This window comes from Trichosurus vulpecula, chromosome 2 (assembly GCF_011100635.1).
Source record: "Trichosurus vulpecula isolate mTriVul1 chromosome 2, mTriVul1.pri, whole genome shotgun sequence".
NCBI lineage: Eukaryota > Metazoa > Chordata > Mammalia > Diprotodontia > Phalangeridae > Trichosurus > Trichosurus vulpecula.
Genome location: NC_050574.1, coordinates 10,578,147 through 10,591,525, shown reverse-complemented (window position 1 = coordinate 10,591,525; position 13,379 = coordinate 10,578,147). Strand labels below are relative to the sequence as shown.

At 36.5% G+C, this 13,379-nt stretch overlaps 1 pseudogene; it reads left to right on the top strand.

Annotated features, from left to right (window-relative positions):
- Positions 1–390: 390 nt before the first annotated feature.
- Positions 391–12,480, top strand: LOC118836211 (annotated as a pseudogene).
- Positions 12,481–13,379: the final 899 nt, after the last annotated feature.

Genomic DNA, 13,379 nt, shown 5'->3' with positions numbered 1-13,379 from the left:
GTACACTTTGACCTAGCCATACCACTTCTAGGGCTGTATCTCAAAGAGATCTCACAGGTTGGAACTTGACTGGTATGTACAAAAATATTTATAACAGCTCTTTTTGTGGTAGCAAAGAATTGGAAATCAAGGGGATGCCCATCAATCGGGGAATGGCAAAACAAGTTGTGGTATATACATGTCATGGAATACTGTTGTACTATAAGAAATTGGGAACATAGGGACTTCATAATAACCTGGAAGGACCTGCATGATATGATGCTGAGTGAGTGGAGCAGAGCCAAGAGAACACTGGACAGAACCACAGACATATTGATTCTCTGATGACTACCTTGGATAGACTTGGCTATTCTCAGACATACAAGGTTCAAGGACAGTTCCAAAGGACCCATGGTGGAAGGTACTGTATACATCCAGAGAAAGAATTACAGAGTGTGAATGCAGATTGAAGCCAACTAGTTGCTCTCTCTTTTTCTTCCTCTTCTTTTTTGGGTTTGTTTCTTCTTTCTCATGATTCATAACATTGGTCATAATTCTTCTTTACAACTTGACTATTGTGTAAATAAGTTTAACACAAAGATATATGTAGAACGTATCTCAGATTCCATGCCATCTGCGGGGGGAAAGGGAGGGGAAGAAAACTCAACAACTTCTGGAACTGAATGTGGTAAACCAAAACTAAAAAATCTAAAAATGTTTTTAAAAGAATTTAAGTGGTAGAGAAGGGGCTGATAAAATACAGTGGGGTTAGGGACCCCTGTATTTCCTTGAACTGGAGTGCCTTTAACCAGTGAAATTGTAGGTCCGTTCGTAATACCTATCCTTATCATTAACAACTTTGCCAATTTTAGAGTGTATTGTAATACTTGATGTTATGTGCTTTATTTAGTTTTTATGTAACTATTGATGGGTGACATGAAATGCATCTCATAACCTCTGATTTCAAGTAAATGGTAAGTAAAACATATTAGGAATACTATGTTCCTTTCTAGGTTGTTGCTATTCATTCTTTGCCATAGAGTGATGTCTTGATTTGCTAGCTTTCTCTCAACCTCCAACTCTCTACTCTTCAAAAAAAGGAAAAAGTCAAATCTTTGTAACAAATAAATATGCTCAAGGAAAGCAAAAATTCTGCATGATCAAAAATGTATGTCACTTCTGCACCTTGGGTCCATCACTTCTCTGTCAGAAGTGAGTAGCATGAAATATCCATCACTGGTCCTCTGAAGAAGCAATTGGTCATTGCACTGATGAGAATTCTTAAGTTTTTCAAAATTGTTTTAACCATAAAGTTGTTGTTACTATATGAATTGCTCTCCAGACCCGCTCATTTTCTCTACATTAGCTTATATACGTCTTCTCCAGTCTCTCTATAACTGTTCCATTGTCATTTTTCATGGTGCACTAATATTCCATTGCATTCATATACCTTAGACAGATATATACTTTAGGCAGACTTATGCCTTAGATAGACACCTATGAACTGATGGGCACTACCTTGGTTTCCATTCCATTACAGTCTACCACAAATATTTATGTATTTGGCTTCTATGTAAAATGGGCCCTCTTTTTTATCCTTTTGAGATATGGGCCTAGAACTGGTATTGTTGGTTCAAAGTCACCTTTTGGGCATGGCACCAAAATGGTTTCTAGAATAGCTGAACTAACTCACAGCATAACCAACAGGGTGGTCATGTTCCTGCCTTCCCACAGTCCCTCCAGCATTTGTCAATCTCCGTTTTTGGCGACTTTGACAATCTGAAGGTCAAAAGGTAGTACCTTAGAGTTATCTATAAGTTTCATTTCTTTAATATTGATTTAGAATTTTTATATGGCTGTGGTTTGCTTATATATCTTCCTTTGAGCAAATCTATACATTCCTTAATGAGTACATTTATGATATAGGTTAACATCTGATAATACAAGGAATCCTTAGTAGTTATTTTATTCACTTTTCATCCTAAATACATCATTTTTATTATCTCCAAGTGAACTTTAATATTTGTTTACATATTTCTTTAAAGTAAAATTTTAAAATAGTCATTCATACTACAGAAATCTCTAGGTTAGTTTAGGTAGGGTTGACATGTTTATTGCATTGATATAGATCTGCTATAATTTTTTTTCTGTTGGATTATATTTTTATTTGTTTTACTAATCATTTCCCACTTACATTTTAACATACTTTATTTCATGAAATATTTCACAATTACATGTAAAAACACTTTTAACATTTTTTAAAATTTTTATTCAAAATCACTCCCACCACTTTCCCACCCCTTGGGGAAGGGCAATACGATATCAAATATACATGTGAAGTCATTCAATTTATTTCCATATTAACAATATTGCAAAATAAAAGACACATACACAAAACAAGAAAAATAAAGAAAGGGAAGAAATATGCTTCAATCTGCATTCAGAATTCATCAGTTCTCTCTCTGGAGGTGGATAGCATTTTTCATAATGGGTCCTTTGAATTGTCTTGGATCATTGACTTGATTGGAGGAGCTAAATGTTTTACAGTTGATCAACATTACTACATTGCTCTTACTGTGTACAGAGTTCTCCTGGTTCTACTCACTTTGCATATGAACTTTTTGCAGTTCATATAAGTCTTGCCGGTTTTTCTGAAACCATCCTGTTGGTAATTTCTTACACCATAAAAATATTCCATCATAATCATAAAACACAATTTGTTCAGCTATTCCCCAATTGATGGGAATCCCCTCAATTTCTAATTTTTTTGCCAACACACACACAAAACCTGATATAAATATGGTTGTATAAATAGGTAATTTTACCTTTTCCTTGATCTATTTGGGATATAGGCCTAATAGTTGTATTGCTGGATCAAAGGGTGTAAGCAATGTTATAGGCCTTTTGGCATAGTTCCAAATTGTTCTCTAGAATAGTTGTATCAGTTCACAAATACATCAACAATGCATTCTTGGAGGGTTAATTTATGGCTTTTTTGATTTCTTTTTCTTAGATAGAGTTATTTAAATACAATATTTCCTCTTCTGTTAATCTGGGCAATTTATATTTTTGTTAATATGCATCCATTTCATTTAGAGTAATGGTTTTACTGGAATATAACTGGGCAAAGTGACACCTTCCAATTGCTTTAATTTCTTTTTTGTTGGTGTTGCATTCACCCTTTTCATTTATGATACGGATAACTTGGTTTTCTTTCTTTTTTTAATGAAAAATCAACTCTACATAAAAGGCATCCTGAAAAGAGGTATGAATATGCAATCTGCAGGTGTTTGGAATTGATATTGGAACAAAACTTAATCCATTTCATGATTCTCTTAAATATATGGATAACAGAAAACCTGCCAGTTGTATTTGGGATTGTGGAAAAGCCTTTGGCTGAGTAGAGTGCTAGTGTGCTGACAAGCTCCAAAGACATTTTTGTATACATCTTGCTGATTCATGTGAGAGTATTTATCCTGGCTCTATTTGCATCTGTCCTTATTCTTTTCTCCCAATACAATGAAGGACAATTCATCCACATGCTCCTGTTTACAGATTTCATTATACTGATTTCACTAAGCCTCCTAGAAGAGATCTGCAACTTCTTAAAAGAGCATTACCATCCACACAGGATACAGCAAATGGATGAAAAATATCTATTGCTCAGATTATACCATTCATTTTGATGGACAACATATATAGCTTATTTAACAGTATGTTTATATCTTGTATGGACAATATGTAGACAATGAATCAGATTTAGAGTTCAACAGAACAGTGGACTGGATGATCTTCAAAAAGTTGTAAAAGGCCTTTAATACACCAGAGCCACATGGGAGCAGAGCCAAGATGGCAGCTGGCAAGCAAGGACTTGTGTAAGCTCCCCCTGCCCCGGGTCCTTCCAAACACCTATAAAAATAAAATGACTCTGAACAAATTCTAGAGCTGCAGAACCCAGGAAGTAGCAGAGGGAAGCAGGGCTCCAGGCCAGGACAGCCTGGATGGTCGCTGGGTAAGGTATATCACATGGAGCTGGGAGCAGAGGGGAGCATAGCCCAGTGTGGTCTGTGCTTGGACCAACCAGAATGGGAGCCAGGCAGAACAAGCGCTAGCTCCTTGAATCAGTGAGCTGTGGCAGTTACCAGATTTCTCAACCCACAAACAGCAAAGACAACAGCGAAGTTTAGTGGGAAAAGTTATGGGGAGTGAAAGAAGTTTGCAGTTAGGCCACCACCCCGGGGCAGCAAAGGTGGAGCAGCTCTGAGGGCAGAACTGCCGCTGCAGTTGCTTCTGGCCCCAGGCCCACCTGGTAGGATGAATTCAGTGGCAGATCAGAGCAGGAATGCAGAGCCTGGTTAAGATATGAGCCTCTGTCAAGCTTGGCCAATCTTGGGGGAGGAGGAGTACTGGTGTGACAGACCTTGCTTTGTAGAAATAGTTATGAAAACAACAGCACAACTGCTCAAGCTTGAGACAAAGTACTCTCTATTCTACAAGCAGTCATACCCCAACAAAAAACTCAAGGGTCAAGTATCAGCTGGGAACATGGCCAGGCAGAGAAAATGAACTCAGATTCAGACTCAGACTCAGACTTTGGAATCTTTCTTTGGTGACAAAGAAGACCAAAATATATGGCCAGAAGAAGTCAACAAAGTCAAAGAGCCTACGTCAAAAGCTTCCAAGAAAAACATGAACTGGCCTCAGGCCATGGAAGAGCTCAAAAAGGATTTGGAAAAGCAAGTTAGAAAAGTAGAGGAAAAATTGGGAAGAGAAATGAGAATGATATGAGAAAACCATGAAAAACAAGTCAATGACTTGCTGAAGTAGACCCAAAAAATACAGAAAAAAATACTGAAGAAAATAACACCTTAAAAATAGACTAACTCAAATGGCAAAAGAGCTCCAAAAAGCCAATGAGGACAAGAATGCTTTGAAAGTTAGAATTAGCCAAATGGAAAAGGAGGTCCAAAAGACCACTGCAAAAAAATACAACCTTAAAAATTAGATTGGAGCAAGTGGAAGCTAGTGACTTTATGAGAATTCAAGATATTATAAAACAGAACCAAAGGAATGAAAAAATGGAAGACAATGTGAAATATCTCATTGGAAAAAGCACTGACCTGGAGAATAGATCCAGGAGAGATAATTTAAAAATTATTGGAGTACCTGAAAGCCATGATCCAAAAAAGAGTCTAGATATCATCTTTCAAGAAATTATCAAGGAGAACTGCCCTGATATTCTAGAGCCACAGGGCAAAATAGAAATTGAAAGAATCCACCGATAACCTCCTCAAATAGATCCCCAAAATAAAACTCCTAGGAATATTGTCACCAAATTCCAGAGCTCCCAGATCAAGGAGAAAAGACTACAAGCAGCCAGAAAGAAATAATTTGAATATTGTGGAAACACCATCAGAATAATCCAAGATCTAGCAGCTTCAACATTGAGAGGTCGAAGTGCTTGGAATATGATATTCTGAAGGTCAATGGAGCTAGGATTAAAACCAAGAATCACCTACCCAGAAAAACCGAGTATCATGCTCCAAGGTCAAATATGGATTTTCAATAAAATAGAGGACTTTCAAGCTTTCTCAGTGAAAAGACCAGACCTGAATAGAAAATTTGACTTTCAAACACAAGAATCAAGAGAAGCATGAAAAGGTAATTAAGAAAAAGAATAAGAAAAAGAAATTGCAAGGGATTTAATAAAGTTGAACTGTTTTGTTTACATTCCTACATGGAAAGATGATGTGTATGATTCATGAGACCTCAGTATTAGGGTAGCTTAAGGGAATATGTATATATATATATATATATATATATATATATATATATATATATATATATATATATATATATATATATATATATATATGTGTGTGTGTGTGTATACACATATATATATATGCGTGTGTGTATGTATATATATGTATATGTGAGTGTGTATGTATGTATATATATACATATTATATATATATATATTATATACATATATATACATACAGAGAGACAGAGAGAGACAGAGAGAGACAGAGAGAGAGAGAGAGAGAGAGAGAGGGAGGGAGGGCACAGAGTGAATTGAAGATGAAGGGAATATATCTAAAAGAAATAAAATTAAATTAAGGGATGAGAGAGGAATATATTGAGAGAGGGAGAGCTAGAATGGGGTAAATTATCTCACATAAAAGTGGCAAGAAAAAGCAGTTCTGTAGGAAGAGAAGAGAAGGCAGGTAAGGGGGAATGAGTGAATTTCGCTCTCATCAGATTTGACCTGAGAAGGGAATATCATACATACTCAGTTGGGTATCTTACCCCACAGGAAAAAAAGGAGGAAGAAGATAAAAAAGGGGGGGTGATAGAAGGGAGGGCAGATGGGGGTGGAGGTAATAAAAAACAAACACTTTCAAAAGGGGACAGGATCAAGGGAGAAAATTCAATAAAGGGGGATAGGTTAGGGAGGAGCAAAATATAATGATTCTTTCACAACATGAGTATTGTGGAAGGGTTTTACATAATGATACGCATGTGACCCTATGTTGAATTGCTTGATTTCTTAGGGAGGGTGGGTGGGAAGGGAAGAGGGGAGAGAATTTGGAACTCAAAATTTTAAAAACAAATGTTCAAAAACAATAAAAATGAGTTCTTGCATGCAGCTAGAAAATAAGATACACAGGCAATGGGGCGTAGAAATTTATCTTGCCCTACAAGAAAGGAAGGGAAAAGGGGATGGGAGGGGAGTGGGATGACAGAAGGGAGGGCTGACTGGGGAACAGGGCAACCAGAATATACGCCATCTTGGAGTGGGGGGGAGCAAAGAAATGGGGAGAAAATTTGTAATTCAAACTCTTGTGAAAATCGATGCTGAAAACTAAATATATTAAATAAAAAACAAAAACAAAAACAAATAGTGAGTTGTTATCCCTGAATCTAGAGTCTTTGGTTTCATTGAACAGTCAATTTATATAATCATTGACTACTGTGTCTTGTGTATCTAACCTATTTCACTGATCTACCCCTGTGCTGCTTGGACAGTACCAAGTAGTTTTGATGATTGCTGCTTTATAAAAAAAAAAATTAAGATCCAGTATGACTAGGCATTTCTTTTCATTAGTTCCTTTCATATTCTGGGATTTTTGCACTTCCAGAAGAATTTTGATAATATTTTTTCTAGCCCAATAAAATAATTTTTGTTGATTTGTTTGGTATGGTCCTAAATAAGTAAATTATTTTAGGGTGGAGTTGTCATTTTTATTATATTGGCTCAGCCTACCCACAAGAAACTCTTGTTTTTCCAATTATTTAGGTCTGACTTCATTTGTGTGAAAAGTGTTTCGTAATTGTGTTTATATAGTTCATGGTTTTGTTTTGGCAGGTAGAATACCAAATATTTTACAATGTCAATGGTAATATAAAATGGAATTTCTCTTTCTATCTCTTGCTCTTGGGCTTTTTTAGTAATATTTAGAAATGGCTATGATTTATGTGGGTTTATTTTATATCCTGCAAATTTGCTAAAGATTATAATTATTTCAAGTAGTTTTTTTTTTACTTGATTCTCTAGGATGCTCTAAGTGTATCATCATATCATCAGCAAAGTGTGACAATTTAATTTCCTCTTAGCCTGTTCTAATTCCTTCAATTTCTTTTTCTTTTCTCATTGCTAACATTGCTGACATATCTAGTACCATATTGAATAACAGTGGTAACAGTAGACATCATTGTTTTACCCCTGATCTTATTGGACGTGCATCCAGCTGTTTCAACAATTTGGCTAGCAGTTGTTGTGGGTGTGAAAGACCAACACAAGTCCAACAACCAGAATGCTGCCAAAGCCCAGGTTCTTTTGATCTGCATTACTAAGGAAAGCAACCTTAAGGGGTTAACAAGCTTACTTTAATTCAGCATATGAATACCTTTCACTTAGTTCAGGGGAAGAAGCCAGCACTCTGAACTTCGGAGCAAATACAAACAAATTACAAACATTGACAGACCGATCAAACACAATTCATAGTTACCAACATCTAAGTTCAGCCCGGGAGCTCAGAACAAGGGTTGGCCCAGAGTCATGCATGCCAGCACGGCTGTGGGTAAGAGCTCCAAAAGATAGAAAGCCAACCCCTGATTTTATATCTTTTTCAGGGTCAAGGGTGAGTCACACATGTGACTCACCCATGTGACCTGAAATCGTCACAAAGAGGTGACTTAAACCCACGTGGTCTAAAAGCCTCTGTTGCCCCAAACATGTCACTCAAACCCATGTAAACTAGGCCCTCCCCTGAGGGAAGGAGGTCACCAAGGACTCCCAATCTAATCAAGGAAACAAAGGCCAAACACTTTAAGGGCACTTGGTTGAACTGAGTCCTAAGAGCCCATTTTGATTGCCAACCCTGATCTTAATGGACATAAATACAGCTTATCCCCCTTACATATAACGCTTGCTGATTGTTTTAGGTGGATGCTTCTTATCATTTTAAGGAAGACTCCATTTATTCATATGCTTTCTAGTGTTTTTAATAGGAACGGTGCTGTATTTTGTCAAAAGTATTTTTCTTCATCTACTGAGATAATCATAGGGTTTCTGTTAGATTAATTGTTAATATGATCAGTTATGGTAATAGTTTTACTAATATTGAACCAGCCCTGCATTCCTGGTATGAATCCTACCTGATTAAAGTGTATTATTCTCATGATAAGTGGCTCTAATCTGTTTCATAATATTTTATTTAAAATTTTTTGCATCTATATCCGTTAGGGTAATTGGTCTATAATGTTCGTTCTCTGTTTTGGCTCTTCATGGTTTAGGTATCAGTATCATATTTGTATTGCAAAATGAATTTGGTAGGACTCCTTCTTTGCCAATTTTCCCAAATAATACGATATTAAAATTAATTGTTCTTTAAATGGTTCATAGATTTCACTTGCAAATCTATCTGGCCCTGGACATTATTTCGTAGAGCCATCATCGATGGCTTGTTCATTTTTTTTTTTTCTGACATGGGGTTATTTAAGTATTTTGCTTCCTCTTCTGTTTATCTGTGTAATTTACATTTTTGTAAGCATTCATTTTGCTAAGATTGACAAATTTATAGACATACAATTAGGCATAATAATTTGTAATTATTGTTTTAATTTCCCCTTCATTGGAGGTGATTTCACCCTTTTCAATTTTGATACTGGTACTTTGGTTTTCTTTTTTTTAAGCACATGAACCAAAGCTTTACCTATTTTCGTTTTCTTTTTCTTTTTCCATAATTCCAGCTCTCAGTTTTATTTATTAGTTCAATAGTTTTCTTAATTTAAATTTGAATATTTCTTCTCTAGTTTTCAGTGTTTCTAATTTGGTATTTAATTGGGGATTTGTAATTTGTTCTTTTTCTAGCTTTTGCAGTTGCATTCCCACTTCATTGATCTCCTCTTTCTCTATTTTATTCATATAAGCATTCAGAGATATAAAAATTTCCCTAAGAAGCACTTTTGCTGCATCCCATATGTTTTGGTATGTTGTCTCATTATTGTCATTTTCTTGATTGAAGTTATTGATTCTTCCTATCATTTTTTGTTTGACCCACTCATCCTTTAGGATTGGATTATGTAGTTTCCAATTACTTTTTAGTCTAGCTTTTCAAGGCTCTTTATTACATATGATTTTTGTTGCATGATTATCTGAAAATGATGCATTTAATATATCTGCCTTTCTGGACTGGATTATAAGGTTTTTATACCCTAGAACATGGTCAGTTTTTGTGTATGTGCCATCTACCACTAAGAAAAAGGTAAATTCCTATCTATCCCCATTCGATTTTCTCCAGACGTCTACCATATCTATCTTTTCTAAAATTTTATTCGTCTCTTTAACTTTTTTTCTTGTTAATTTTGAGGATATATTTGTCAAGTTCAGAGAGGGGGAGGTTCTTTTAACTCCTATAAATCATGTAAGAAGAGTGTAGTTTCAGATTAAGCACCGAAGGCAATGTTGGATAACCAAAGGTGACCAAACTGAGGAAAATAGTATGTTTTTCTAAATCAGTGGAGCTCAAAATATTTAGTGACCAGGTTCCTACTAAAAGTGTGTAGAATTTTAAATAATTTAAAGAATAAAGGACTAACAACAAAAAAGAAATAAGCTCTTATGGAAAATAAAAAAAAGAAGAAAGTGGTGTGTTCCACCCTCTTCACTTTGTTCTCTTACTCTCATCTACTTTGGCATTTGGCATTTAATATTAGAGTTAAATATAATTTATTACACTAATGTTACTGTTGTTCACCCATTTTATTTTTGATATGATAAAAAGAGCTGCTATGAATATTTTCCTATCTATGGTACCTTCATTTCTGTAATTGATGTGTTTGAGGTATATGCCCCTTAATATCTCTCAGCATTAAAAGTTACACACAGTCTATTAGTCTTTCTTGAAAATTCTCAATTGATGAAATAGGGCTAGAGGTCTGCTTCTGCTTTAATCAACTCAGTCATGTTTTCCATGCTCCAGCTCTCTGAGTTTATTTGAATGCAGACCATGGCTACCTGAAGGATCATCTGATCCAAGGGAATAAAGCCTACCTCCTGACCCAAAAAGACTACAATAACTTGTTGCAGGGTGTAACTCTGGAAGACCTGAAAATTCACAGTCAGACTACAGATTATGGCAACTTTATGAATGAAGAAATTCTCCCACTTACAGATTCTACCACTGACAACAAAATGAGGGGGAAAATTACGTGAGGGTTTTGAGCATTTCAGAAACAACCTATATGACACGCAGGTATTTGATTAATAATGTGATTCCACCAATCAATGGTTTGCTACAAAAGAAATCTCTCAAGGAAATTCTTAAGTGTCACCTCGTGGGCAGTTTTATGGAAATGGAAGCTGTGAACATTGTAGAGACACTCTCAGATCTACTAGATGCTGTTCTGGTTGAAACAGCTTTGGCTCCTTTCTTTCAAGACTGCAGGGCTGAAAATATCCTTAATGAAGTGAATATTGAAATAATGCATAATAAACTCTACAAGTCATATCTCGAGGCTTTCTACAAATTCTGCAAAGAACATGCTGATATCACAGCAGAAATAATGTGCCCTATTCTTGAGTTTGAGGCTTACAAATGTGCTTTTATCATCATACTTAATTCCTTTGGCATGGAGTTGAGCAAAGAAGACACTGTAGCCAACCTGTGATAAACTGTATCCAGAAGGATTGTACCAGCTGACACAAGAAGAAGACTGTGAGCAGATGAAGAATGTGGCTGAAAACTATACACAGTACTAAGCCCTTCTTCAAAGATCTTGGTGATGTCCCTGAAGCAAAGTTGTTGGAAGATGTATTTTATGAACATGAGGCAAAACTGAATGGACTGACATTTAACAGGCAGTTCCAACATGGAGTGTTTTATGCTTACATAAAACTGAAGGAACGAGAAATGAGAAAAATGCGGATTGCTGAGTGTATTTCACAGAGACACCAAACAAATATTAACAGTTATATTCCTATTTTATTATTCAGTGGTAAAAGCAAGGTTAGAAAATCAAGAAAGACCAGTCTGCTCTTGTGGAAGATGATAAAGGATATTTTGTTATATACTGTGGCATACAAAAAAATAAACAAAGCTTCATCTACAAAAAAGAAAATTCTCAATTGATTTCTAAAAGTTTGGTTAGATTTGTAGCCCCACTAAAGGTGGATATGTGTTTATCTACCTTCCTTTCCAATACTGACTTTTGTCATCTTTTATCAACCTTAATTGATTTCATTTTTATCTATAATCCATATGTTGATATGTGTTACCCTGTGTAAATCATTTAACTCCCAAAACTCTAGAAAGTGAGCAGTTGGGTGTGTTCAAGAAAAGCTATTATCTCTGTTGTGAGGACAGCCAAGCCCTTCACAGGGCTGCTTTCTATCTTTGCTGTCTACCTGATCTTCCTAACTCTCACCAGTGGCTCCAAGAAGCTGTTGCATACACAGTGGCCACATCCTGCTAAAACATTTAAGCAGATGAGCTAAACAAAGTTGAGAGTTACTGAGAGGTCTGAGACTTGTCAATGAGTTAGGAAGGTGTGTACCCCAAGCATGTGGTAGAATTGGCAGATGAGAATAGTGTGCTTGAATGGCCAACACAGCAGCTCAAGCAGATGCTATTTGTTCACTTAGTTCATGGTAGATATTGAATATTCCAATGTCATGCACTGTATTTTGAGCCATCACCAGTCATCTTGACTCTGACCTGACACCACACTGTGATGACTTTGGAAGAGAGAGTGAGGCCAATGATTTCATGCTACTCTGCCACATTTAAATTCAATTTACTCACAAATCAAAAGACATGACCTATACCATTTTACCATTTTTATGTCTTTCAGAGTTCTCTGGCAAGTGATGAAGCAGCAGGTGTGGATACACTGGGAACTGTAGTCACAACCTTGCACGCAGGCAGCCCAGGCCATAGGGTCATCTTCCCACTTGAAGCAGCAGTGGCATTTAGCAGCTCCCTGGCTGTCTGAGAAGCCTTTTAAGGATCACACTGCACACCTCCTGGTGTGATGGAAGGGCTAGAAAAGGTGCCCTAAAATTGTCTGCTTATCCAATCCTGGCCTGATTACTACAGCAGGAAAGGATCCTACCCCACAGTTGGGAATTCAGCAGGTATCCCACTCAAATGGAGGCCCTAAGTGAAGCAAGGCTGGCAGATGAAGGCCAGGTTAGGAAAATCAAAGCTGAACATACACTTCTAAAATCAATGCAGTGCAGGGGAACACCATGAAGCTGGAGTAGGTTTTCAAACCTAATCTTGTCAACAAGCTTGTATGCTTACCAAAAGGAGTGAATGATAGTAACATGACAATGTGATTACCACTTGCAGGAAAATGCCACACCACCATCATCAGGGCCTATGCTCCCACCATGAATAACCCTGATGAAGACAAATACAAATTTTATGAAGACCTGGAGACCCTAATCATTAATGTGTCAAAAGAAGACAAGATTATAATTCTGGGTGAGTCTAACACTAGATAAATTTCAGTCTAGCAGACATGGCAGGGACTTGTTGGGAGGAATGGAGTTGGAAACAGCAACTGCAATGGCCATTCCCTCCTGAAGATTTGTGCATCTCACGACTAATACTGTCGTCTTCCATTTTCGTAAAACCTTTTTGGATGCACCCTCACACAAAATCAGCATTTAATAGACTATGTGATTGTAAGAAGAGACAGAAAGGATTTGAGATTGATGAAGGCAATGTGTGGCATAAAGTGCTGTACTGATCATAGATTTATCTTCTCCAAGCTAAGTTTTGAAATTCAAGAAAAGCAGTGTCCCTAACACAAAATGACTTCAAGAAGAATCAATGTCAACAGATTAGACTACTTCTCTGATCAGCTTCAGTTTGTTTATAAGTTGG